The sequence below is a fragment of the Rhipicephalus microplus genome, chromosome X (genome assembly GCF_043290135.1).
Source record: "Rhipicephalus microplus isolate Deutch F79 chromosome X, USDA_Rmic, whole genome shotgun sequence".
In the NCBI taxonomy this organism is placed as follows: Eukaryota; Metazoa; Arthropoda; class Arachnida; order Ixodida; family Ixodidae; genus Rhipicephalus; species Rhipicephalus microplus.
Window position 1 is genome coordinate 135,964,391 of NC_134710.1, and position 12,780 is coordinate 135,977,170.

The following is a 12,780-nucleotide window of genomic DNA, read 5'->3' on the forward strand; positions in this document are numbered from 1 at the left end:
CCATCGATTCCTGTATACTGTGCATGGGATCTGCCTTTTCTTTTTCTTTTCAAGAAGAGCATCCTGCTCCTTGGGAGCCAAAGAATGTCATAAAACTAAAATATAGTCTAGCCTTATGACGCTGTTGTTTATGTTACAGTAACATGATGCACTGCGAGTGTCAACGAAAGCTTCTATGCATGTTCCTCACAGCAGCCAACCCATGAATGGGGCCATGTTTGTGTCAGGTTGTTAGAAGGGCGTGTGTGAATTGCTGTGTGAATATACATACAACAACTATATGTATATGCACCTGCAGCAATGTTTTTCAGTGTTCTGCTGTAACAATGCTTCAGAAACAGGCGGGAACTCTGGATTAGTGTCCATCGTGTAAATTTACAAGTGATTTTGCGGGCACATTTATAAAGTACATGTAGCTATAGTTCGTAGTATGCTCCATGCAAATTAACTAATATTTCTAATGTGCTGAACCGAAAGGCAGGCGGTAATATGATCTAGAGTCTGCATTCTACAATTTTTTGGCGGAAAATCTTCGACTGCAGATCCAGCAATTTTCTCTCGTACACTGGGGCCATTTTAGATGCCAAGTATGTTATGGTCGAGTTCAATGCTGTGTACGGCGTGATCACCCTTGCTGCGCATGCGCGTCCCCTCCCCGTCTCTCTTTTCTCCTACACTCCCCCTTCTCTCGACTCGCACCACCGACGCCAGCAGCATCTGATAGCGAGTTCCTTGAAAAAAAAAATGACTGCTAGCACTGCACAACCGTTCACTGGCCACCCCGTATTAGGCACTGGATCTTGACCTCCAAGGTAGTGTTGGTGATAGATTTCTTTTGTGCGTTGTTGAACAATGAAAATGAGCAGAGTGCGCGTTATACTTAGTTAAGAGTGTACTGAGGGTCTCTGCGTCCAATACGAATCTTGTGTCTCTCACCCATTAGCAGTGATTGGGATGTTACAGTAAAAAACACCAGTCCAACACTGCGTGCTTAGCGCCTCGTCCCCAGGTTGATCTCTTGCGCAACGCCCCGATGAGAGCCAGCATCAACGGCGCTGCCTGTGTAAGCGTTAGCGCCCGCTGCTTCACACTTATGCATGGTTCGAATTCCCTTTAGTGGGAGAGAGCAATTTTTCTTCCACCATCAGTTTGTCTATCGGCGCAGATCGCAGGCTGCGCAGCTCGTAAGCAGGAACCGTACATTAGGAATAAGCCCTGCATGTCTGACCAAATGCATCGCGTACCACGAGATTTTAAATATTTATTTCCCACCTGCAGCAGTTAACCTAAACAGCACTGTGCACGCAATAGAAGCCACGCCACGTCATTCTATCTATAGAAGTCTGTGACAGCTAAGGCATCTTGTGCAAAGCTGGCACGTGGCTAATTTACTCAAGGACTCATGCAAATTCAACTTGCGATCAACCAGCTATAGTTCCCAAAGTGAGCAATTAAAGAAATATAACAGCTATTATCACATCAGGTATTGCCTCTCACTCACATAATAACCTGACAAATGTGAGCAGCTTTAATACACCAACAGGTAGGTACGATGAATAAGGCATATGTCCTTTGATTGCTGCGCATCATTGATTTATAGGCTTTACCGCAATGCTTTCGCAATGCAGTGAAGCTTGATCATCTTATAGTAATTGTTCTTTTGTCTCCCTGAAACGGACGTGCCAAGATGCATATCTGGCCTGAGCAGTCGCAAATGCTTATATTTGTTTGATGCACAAGTGACCTGTGCATGCGTTAATTTCGTATCATGTAGTGCTCTTCTGCTCACGCTGGCTTTGCCGCAGTGTTTTTGTAATGCAGTGAAACTTGATCATATTTTAGTACTTGTTCTTTTATTTGCCTGAAATGGACGTACCAAGATACATATTTGGCCTTAGCAGTCGCAAATGCTTATATTTGTTTGATGCACAAGTGGCCTGTGCATGCATTCATTTCGTATCATGTAATGCTCTTCTGCCAACGTTGACTTTACCGCAGTGAATTCACAATGCAGTGCAGCTTGACCATACTTGCTTTTATGAGTATTGCGGCTTATAGAAGTTTTGTAATAGCTCAACTGTTCACGCTAGAAGTGATGCATTCTATGTGAAAGTTTGATATTTAACTTCGGTGATTCATGTTTTTATAAAGTTTTCAAAATATATCAGTAAGACGATAGTTATAGCACGAGAACAAAACGATGGCACAGAGACAAGAAGGACACGAAAGACACGAGCGCTTCATGTCCTTCTTGTCTGTGTGTCGTCGTTTTGTTCTCGTGCTATAACTATCGTGATGCCATACCAACTAGCCCAAGCTGCCACATATCAGTAAGGCCGAGTTGGAAACTATGCATCCTTGGAAAGTGGCCACGAATACGACGGAGAAACGAGATGAGAAAGACTCAGTACTTCGCCTTTGTCTTGTGCCTCCGTCGTTTTCACGTTCATTTTCAAAGTATCTATCAAAATGCTGACAACGCTGTTTCACTGCCAGCAACCTTTGGCGTGCAAGAAAGGGAGCTAAATTTTCTCTCAGCCTGTAAACCAAGCATTTGCGGTTACTTGATGTGAGATAAATAAAAGACCAATATCAAGAATGACCAGCTGATATCGATAACAGGTGCTCATAGCAGCACTTTTTTTGCTGTGCACTTGAATTCCTGTCTTATGTAATGTTATGGTCTGTGAATACACAGTGACACTACTACAACCAAGAAAAATTTTACTAACATTTATTTGTAAAATAACTGCTACAAAATAAAATTGTGATCCACTTCTTAGTAGTTGCATAATTTAGCTGGAAGAAGACAGCATCATCCAACTTCCTGACGACTTGACAACAGGGTGAGTCCACAATGTACTGGACCTGTACAAGATGAAAAAAACAGACGAAAAAAACAACAGACAAATCAAAGAGTTTAAAAAACGGCACCTGAAACTTTAAATTTGCCCACCACAGCAGTGAAAATACTCCTGTTGTCATATGTATTTTCTGCCTGTTGGTCCGCGGGCACAAGTGCCAGTCTTGTTTATTAATAGAAGCTGCTTAGCATCACTTCATTGCAAGACTTTTCTCTATCCGCCACCCGAGAACGCGCTCTGTAGCGGTCAGGCTCCTCCTAGAGACTTGTGGCAGTGTGACGTTAATGTGGGCAATATATACACAGACTTTGGTTGCTTAATTTGTAGCAAACTCATTGTGAGCAAATTTCATAGTTGAATTCATAAAATATTTGAATGTAATATAACACTAAAATGCTGAGGCTTTAGAAGATTACAAACACAGCCTGCCTACATTAACAATCCCAGTGCCACAGGCGTGCAAGAACTGCTTGCATAATCATGAATCAACTAAACCATTTTGATATATTGACAGGTTTTCAAAAATGACTATTTTTGAAAATTTGATATTCATATTTTTCTCCTAAAGGGCAAGTTACTGTTGCTGAAAAGAAAAAAAAAGCTAATCATATACAATATCTGATACTTTTTTTTGCAGTTTACAGCTGCACATCGTAAAAGGCTGCATGCATGAGTGTTTGTTGTGTGCCCTTCATGGTATTATTTCCGAAATCCTTATTCAGTTGACATTAGGTGATCAACCTATAAATTTTCTTGTTTTTTATTTTTCATTCCGTGCATTAGATATGAATATATTTTAGTTCAGGAAAATTTGTTCAACGAAGGAAAGTGTTTCTACTTTTGGCAAAAAAAACTAAACAAAGCAAGAACTAGTGCTAGAACTTTTATGAAAGAGACAGGTTTGAGGTTTGGCGTGATGAGAAGTCGATAAAGAAGGAATGCCACAGAAAGGATTGCCTCAACAAAGGAATTTGGTTCGTCGGGGTAACATACATTTGGCAATGTTTTTATGTACTTCTAGTTAACGATCCACCACTAGCTTACAACAAGGGAGAAAAATAAGGTGGTGCATGCAGAAAGTTAACTCATCACATAACGTGAAAATTTGACCCAGAACAAAAGAAGGAACAAAGACGAGTGCTCACCTCCAACAAGATTTATCTTGAAGAGCAAACATATATACTCTTGAAATGCAAAAAAATAGACAAATCATTCAAAAAGCCCACAACTGCCATGCACGAAAACCTTACATCCTCAGGAAAGACAATTGCCCCGCCGCGGTGGTCTAGTGGCTAAGGTACTCGGCTGCTGACCCGCTGGTCGCGGGTTCAAATCCCGGCTGCGGCGACTGCATTTCCGATGGAGGCGGAAATGTTGTAGGCCCGTGTACTCAGATTTGGGTGCACGTTAAAGAACCCCAGGTGGTCGAAATTTCCGGAGCCCTCCACTACGGCGTCTCTCATAATCATATGGTGGTTTTGGGACGTTAAACCCCACAAATCTAATCTAATCAGGAAAGACAATTCGTTTTGACAAATCACTAGAGAGAGAGTGAGAGAAAGTACTTATGCAGTTCAGCTCTAGTCTACAAATCTTTTTCGCCACGACAATTTCTCTTGTAGTTTTTTTTTTTTCCCAATGATAATGGTGTCACACAAAAGTGGTTTGGAGCCACACCTGCTGCAGTGCAAGACCAAGAAACGATTGCGACCATTCTTGAGGTCACAAGGGTGTTCATTGCAGCACGTGTGGCTGCAAATTGATTTTGCGGGACATCATTATTGCTGGAAGAAAAAACAACAAATAAAATGACAAAGGAAATTATCGAGGCAAAGAGGATTTGTAGACTAGAGCTGAACTGCATCAGCACTCTGTCTCGGGCTTTGTCAAATTGTCTTTTTTGAAAATGTAAGATATTTGCACATGGCAGTTGTGGGCGTCTTGAATGATTTGCCTGATTTTCACATTTCAGGAGTATATATGTGTTTGCTCATCAAGATAAATCTTCTTGGAAGTGAGCACTCGTGTTTGTTCCTTCTCTTGTCCTGGGTCAAATTTTTGTGCTATGTGATTCATTATGCATTACCAACATGCCTAACTTCATACTTTCGATCCCTGAAGTCAGTCCTTAAAGGGCCACTCACCAGGTCCCATAACAAACTGTGGAAGTTGTGTATCTAACGGAGAGCATTATACCACAAAAAGTTTTTCAATCGGTTCATTACGAGCTGAGAAAACAGTTTCTTCTTTTTTTAACAGCAGGAAACAAGGATGAAAGGAGGCAAGCTCAAAACCCTTGCCACTCCCCCGTGTAGCCTTCACAAGCCAAATCTTTTTCCTACCCTCTCCAGCATCCAACCAAGAGGTCACGTGCACATGACGTGCTTAAACAAGCCCAACCCTCGAGCGCGCGAGCGGTGTTGTTTTGTTGACCAGCAATGTATTGTGTCTACTGCCTGTTTTTGCGACATTGTTTGGAAACGCTGGCTTTGATGCGGTTGAAAATATGAGCATAATGAGTGCTCGAATGCGCAGGACCATTAATTTCTTTTCCAGGACAGGAGTCTGCTTGATGCAGTAACCGCGGAGACACAAACGCATGCGAAACGCCAGCACATTAGCTCGGCATCTCGTTGCCATTCCCGGGGAAAAAAATGAAAAAGACAAACACATTCTCCTATTGCGTCTCAATATGTATCGCAAGTTTTATTAATTTCTTCAAGCAACAAATTACATTAACTACGCATGTCACGTTAAATAATTTCCTCCGTGTCACGTGCCACTGTTGGCAGCGTCAGAGCACAGTCGTATACATAGAGGACCAACATCACTGCACTGCTGTGTATGTAGGGCGATACATACGTGCACATCATAACCTCCTTTTCTGGGGGCGCGACCCAAAAAAAGGGGGGAGAAGCGTTCGTTTTGAAATTTGACCCATTTCCGCGTCGCATAGAGTTGCAATGTTTGGCAGACGTGACCATAAACTCCTGATGTACGCATTGCACTTGTCAGCTCAAAATCGCCAAACCCGGTGAGTGGCCCTTTAAAGAAAAGCAAAAATTAGAGGAGGAGACATGAAGAATGCTTAGAAATTTTGCCATATGTCTACACGAAAATGGAATGCTATTATTAATTAGAAGAATGTATCTTTTCTTTGGCAACCAGCAAACATGACTGAGAACACACGAATACTTTTTTGTCCAAGTTAGCTGCTAAAGAGCCGAGACAAGCTCCGTGAAATCCTCTTGAACAACTTGCACAAGTAATGTCCAATACTACCCCACGATATTGTGGTTGCCGGCAGACACAATGTAACTTGTAAATACTATCTCTTGGCTGTACGCGAGCAGCCATGGAGTTTATGAGGGGAAAGTCTTCGATCATACCATTCTGTATGCATTGCAGCAAATGTTTGCGTAGCATAACTTGGTTAAGGTTCAAAGTTTCTGGTTTTCTGCCTGACGCTATATAATACATGTTGGCAATTGCAAACAAGCCACAGTCAAGTGTGTTACACTGGTTTTGTGCCTTCATTGTTTGAATGGTTAATGTTGGCGATTGTAATTTTAGAATATGACAGATTTGCCTAACAGCGTCAGGAGGGATATCTTGATCAATTGAATCATATATTAAGACTTTGTTTTTGTCCGCACCAACATTTGTTACTGTAAGCCAATGATTGGGGTTCTGAACATGCAAGATTTGAACGAAAGGGCCTTTGATTTGAGTGAATTGTAAACATCGGCCCAGTAAGACATCTTGAAAGCCGACACAAGTAGGATATTTTTTCTGAACTAAATACTGTGCGACATTGATTACGCTATCTGATATGGAGGCGCCCTGTACCAGAACATTTATATCTGCATCTGAAAGAGAATACCGTTTGTAGACATTTAGCATGTCTACTTTAACAGTTGCAAGACCTTTTTTTACTTGATTTGGGAGAAATTTACGCTTGACAGCTCTCACTTTTTTTGGCCGCCCCCTTCTTGCTTTAACCAAAGGTACCACAAGTTTTGTACTGTTAGAATGCCCAAGATAACTTGTGGCAGTAGTTTGTGCTAACTGAGCTGGTGCAGCCTTTATGGCTGCTGAAGTTTGGTTACGAGGAAATGTGGGTAAATTTCTGAAGAAAGCCTCGCAGGACGAAACTTTTTCCATTAACTCTTTCTCACCACAATTAGATAATACGTTAGCCACGGTTTTTGACATTTCACAAAGACTCCTATAAGCATAAGTATACTTCTCTTGTGCAGTTTCAAGCTTCACACAGGGTGGTGACTTAATGCTGCTTGTTACCACTGGTGTGGCACTAGTGGTTGTGCAGCTGTCACTCAGGAAATGATCCTTGCACCACCTGTCTGGTATGCAAGCCTTGTAGAAAAGATCTTGCTTAGTAAAGTCATGCACTGCTAAAATATGTGCAAAAGGCAGAGTGTACTGGTTATAAAAAGCACATGTGCAAGAAGTCAAGCACAATGAAACACTGTACTGTGATCTTGGTGAAACTACAACATAAGAATTAGGAGTGGAAGTGACTTAATAACTTACATTTTTAAACTTCTCATACTGCTCTAGTACTTTACTTGTAGCCTCAGAAGTGCAATTACGGGACAATTCTAGCTGAAATGGGTCATTGAAATCATTTATGTTTAGGTTCAGCTTCATTTCTTTAAGCTTAGAGAACTGTAGAGATAAAGAATCATTATCAATGTAACCTACCAATGCTTCTATTGCTTGAACCAAATGCATGCTTGAAGAGAGATAATTTTTAATCTTTTGATTGTGGCACTCAATGCGATTATTAGTATAATTTACCAAATGTAGGAAGGGCTTGCCGATATGCATGTACCCACATTTCCTTACACAAGTGCCAGTTATGCATATAGTAAAAAATGAAATCTGTGCAAGTCATAGCTTGGAGGTTAGCAAGCTTATCGAAGTAGTCTTGCTCAGTGGGGGAATAAACTAAGCTTTGTAAGAGAGGAAGCAACTGATCACGTTGCTGTCTAGCTTTTTCATTAACCTTTTGCTGGAAACAATTCAACACATGCCACGTACACAAAAGTATGTTAGAATTAGGAAGAATACTGGTTAAAATGCGCAGTTCATTGAGATCTTTATCAATCATCACTACTTTGCAAGCAGACACAACAAATGGGTTGAAATCTACAAACTTTGTAAACATGGGCTCAACAATTTCAGTCGTCTCATTTCGTAAGAAGGCATAACACACAGGTCTCCCACGACCATCTTGAACTAATATAGAGTAAAGAATATAACCCTCCATATTCACTTTATACGTTCCATCAATAAATAGAATATCTGGATACTTTTCTAAAATCTCACGCATGTGCGTTGTTTGAAGAAGTATGAATTGCAGGTTATTATTTTGATTCATTTCATAGTGAATAACCCAGTATGATTATTTTTTAGCAAGGTCTCTACCTTCTCTAAAACCATTTCACCATGAGCCTGCTCATTGCGGATAGGAATAGAAAATCGTTGCTTGTAATTATTCATGTCCTTTGTAGTTAACTTCTTACCAGTTTTTTGCTCGACCAAGTTTTTAAAATCCTTTGCGCCAATATTACATTTAGTCAAGTCAAAGAATTCCTCTTTTTCTCCATATTTCAGGAGCCTCTTCTGAAGATACAAATCATATTATTCTGTGGGATGGTTATGCTTAGCTTGTAGTTTAGTTATCTTGTAGTGCAGAGTAGGTGATTTACATAGGCTTACCGATACTGTCATTTCACAGCCAGTACCATTGTAAGCTTGCTTTGGTCGCTTTCCTATCCCCCTGGGCTTTATTGTGCGACCGTGAATGCAGCTATATTTAATCCTAATATACTCGAAGTCCTTATTTTCTGATGTGAATGAACTTTTATTACTCATATTTATCATGACTATATGCCTGCCCTCCCTGCACCACTCATGAAAGCTTTTCTTAAAAGAAGGAAAGTTATCAAATGTTGCATTTAAATAAACTTTGCTACCCCCACCATATAGTGTATTTACTGGGTTATTGAGGACAGTTGGGTTGGCACCAGTGTTTACACAAATAGCCTGGGCACCAGGGCTGGCAGGCCTGCTTCTGGATGTCAAAGCAGCCTCACAATACTTGCTTGTACTGCACAGCTGCAGTGCACCCAGCTTCCATAGGGTCACCAGCCTCTGTGCCAGGATCCCGCTCGATTCGCATGCAATCCCGAGTCAGTGCTGGTAGATGGCTTTTGCAGACAAAAACCTCATTCACAGCGTCATTCGTGACAGATTCACAGTGAGTCGCGGAACTAACTGAGCAGTCTTTCAACTGCTTGCTAGGAACACGCTGCACCTTTTTAAAACTATCACGAATGACGTTGTGCGAGACACTGGCTCGTCCTTCAGGCTTTCTACCAAAGACAGCGGAAGAAGCAGACTGAATCTGTTTCTGGCTCACAACTGCTGTCATAGGTGAAGTGGACCTGATGGACTTGGCAGCTGTCACAGCAAGAACTTTGCCTTCACTTTCTGCACACAGTTTAGAGCTGTGTTCTTGCTTGTGCAGTGCCGCAGCCTTCCGTCGGCTCTTCTTTGACTGCACCAGTTTCCACTCACTGTCGCCACACTGGCCGACAGCCTTTGGCACAGCTGCTTTTCCAGCAATGGCCTCCTCTTCCCCCACAGAAGAGCGCACAAGAGCACTCTCATGCTCCTGTGAGGCTCTCCTTATTTTCCTGTCACAAGTGGTGCGTGCACCTCGACTAGGGATCATTGGCTGAATAGGCCTCTCCCTAGTGTTTCCCTTGCATGGTACACTTGTGCCATGGAAAATGGGGGAAGGCAGGCTGTCCCAGGTCCACCAAGCCTTGCTTCCCTTGCAGCGAACGCGGACACCGCCAACAAGCGTAAAGCCAATACCATTAATGGTAATGGCCAGTTGGTCAGTGTCGTGTCTCTGCATGAGAGCACTGCTGGTTTTCCAGACAGGAGCTGGTGCAGCGGAAGGTCCACCTACTGCTGGAGAATATTGAACTGCATGCATACCAAGTGCTGGAAAATCGACTTCCAAGTTGATGGAAAAGTGCTCCTGCCGAGCCCACCCACTCCATGCAGATGCTTTGGACTCCTTGTAGGACTGTTGAATGTGTCTCCTCTCTAGATGTGTGGACAAGGCACAGGCCTCCCGGTGCAGGAAGTCTGCCAGCACCTTGTTGCCAAGCCGGCTGGGGTGGACACCATCCCTGCTCAGGAATCCAGGCCAGCTGTCCACAAGACTATCCAGGATAGTGAAGCCCCTCTCCAGGCAAAGCTGTGCGAGTGTGGTATTCACATTCCTGTAGTGGTCATTCAAATGACAAACATCACACAACTGTTCTTCCCCTTGGTGGTACCGATTCTGCCCCCGAGGAAGAATGGCAGAAAAAGCTACATGCAACGTGGGATTGTTTTCGATGATTTCCTGAGCGAGCTGGCGATATTTGCCCATGCACATGTTGACACTGTCAACAGTGTTGTTCGTGCCAACATGTACAATGACAACATCAAAACTGGCCAGCTTGTCAGCAATCACTGAAAGCAAGTGCTCAATCCTTATTCCTCTGTGTGCGGCAACGCTAACAGGCAAGCCACGGCGCGATGGGAAATACTGGTCCACGCATTTCACCATTGAATCGCCCGCTACTAACACACGCGTCATGTTGCGCACACTTTCAATTCAGAATTACACCATGAAAAAAAAAAGAAACAAGAAAGTGAATATTTAATCTAAAACACGGCTGTCAACTACGCAAATGCACTACGACACAGATACGACGCACGTTAACACGGATGACCAAAAAAAGGGCCACGTACAGATACTGCTAAATCAGCCTATACGCGAAAAATCACAAAAATACGTATTGGGATGGATATAAACAACGTTAGTAAATATAAAATAGCAGTGAAAATGAGCGGTTGAGCTTAGATGAAGATGATGTTCGAGGCTTGCGAATATGTAGCAGAACAAGGCCTGTAGACAGCTCGCAGAAGCAGCAACCAGCCGTACTCCAGCAGCAGCAGCAGCAGCAAGTGAGCGTCTGCTGGGCAGCTGAGCCACGTTCCGATTCGGTAAGTTCGAACAACGCGCTAAATCGAAAACGACGTATGTCATGACGATTTTTGTGACGTCACTTTCATGCGGTGCAGAAGTTGTCTTTGTGTGGGGATGGCTGCTGCGCCGCGCGGCGCAGCAGTCTCTGCCTTTTTAATATTTGTACAACTTTCACCACGATTCAGGCGGCGCTATCAACGCATCTAATTTTTGACGCAATTGGCTGCATGGACTTGTCACTCCACTGAACAGGCTATGTCCATAGAGAAAGAAGAACACCTTTTTTTTTATTTCTCTATGCTATGTCCTTGTCACGACTTACTGTACTCCTGACCTGCCCAGCTGGCGGCGGTCTACGGAGCTGCCTGCGCCAGCTCGAATGCCGAACTTCACCACCTAGGGGACGCTCGAGTTACCCCAGCTGAGCGCTGGTGGATGCATGGAAATGCATGGGTTACCACCGGTTCGAGAAGAGTTTCATCACGCATTGTGTAAATGTGACGGATATCTTGAATCATTTTATTTCATGTGACTTTGAGAATCTTCTTTTGCATTTTAGTTGACGTTTCAGTGCAGTATTTTTCAAATAGAACCGCAAATCAGATACAAACACATGTATCAGCGTGCAAAACAAGAAAGAACGATGACAGAGACAGTTTGTAAAAAGTGCTGGCCCTCTAAATGTTTATTTAACTCATAATACCTGCTATACGTGTATACAATGGTAGACTTGTTGTCGCACACTTAGCTGGATTGAATTTACTGTCTGGACAAGAAAGTGCAAGGACTATGACATTTGACAGTGGCCGCGGCATCCAGCGTGCATAGAAAATAACCCAATACAGACAATTTTGCGCGTAAATATCTTCGTCTCAAATGGCAAATGTAGATAGCAGGTACATAAATAATCAATAAAAAAACACTCTGCAACTGTTTTGAAACGAAACAGCAAACAACAGCAAAGAACTTTACCTGCAAGACTGCAGCGTTTGCTCTTTTGGAGAGCAGATTAACCTCTGCAACTTTTCGGTTCAGCTTGGCTATTTGCGCCTTTAATTCAGCATTATTCCTTGCCATGGTTTGGCATTACCGGTGCGATGATTTTGCGAAAGTCATCACACGGCGCATCTTCTGGCTGGTTATAGTTGTTTGCGTGGTCAATGAGCGTCGGTCGATCGTTTTTTTTTTTTTTACTTTGTTGCCAGGTGCAGTTTTAGGTGGTTGTGTGCGCTCAAATTCGGTGAGAGGGTTCATAAAGTCTGAGGATGGTCCCGAAGTTGTGTTTGCGGATGGTACTGATGACACATGTCACTCGATGTCAAGAACCTGTTTCTTTCCTGCATAAAAAAAATTGTGTTATGTTATACGCCTTTCCTTGAAATTCGTTTTCATTGGTCCAATTCGTATGCAAGAGCCGTGGGGAGACGTCAAGCATTAAACATTGTTAGTCACTTTTTTTCTTTGGGCAGGGTCCATGTTCCTGAACATTTGAACGTTTCAAGGTGCGACGGACTTTTGCCACGGGCGGCACCATGTACTTTAGGTAGTGTGGAAACACTGACGGCACATCATTCGCTTTCAGTCTTTTTATCTTTAGTCCCGGCTTATAGTCGGTTGGAGCAAAGTGCACACTGCACCCCTTCGACCTGTCATTTGGGAGCCAAACTTCATTGCCAGTACCTTGAAAGGAAGATGATGAACATTCAGTGAAATATTGTGAATAAAATACAAAATTTCTTGTTCTTTTCTAAGGAGTATATCATGCAATTAGAAGTTTGTACCATGGTGGCGAAGTGAATAAAACACAGTTATGAAGTGAGCATATGACTTCACCTC

The 12,780-nt window shown here is 42.7% G+C and overlaps 1 long non-coding RNA gene across 1 annotated transcript; it reads right to left on the reverse strand.

The window, feature by feature from the left end:
• Positions 1–2,718: 2,718 nt before the first annotated feature.
• LOC142775777 (uncharacterized) lies at positions 2,719–10,023 on the reverse strand. The gene is made up of 2 exons (XR_012887000.1): positions 9,900–10,023; positions 2,719–2,868 (listed from the first exon to the last, which is right to left on the reverse strand). It is a non-coding gene; the product is annotated as an uncharacterized LOC142775777 (long non-coding RNA).
• Positions 10,024–12,780: the final 2,757 nt, after the last annotated feature.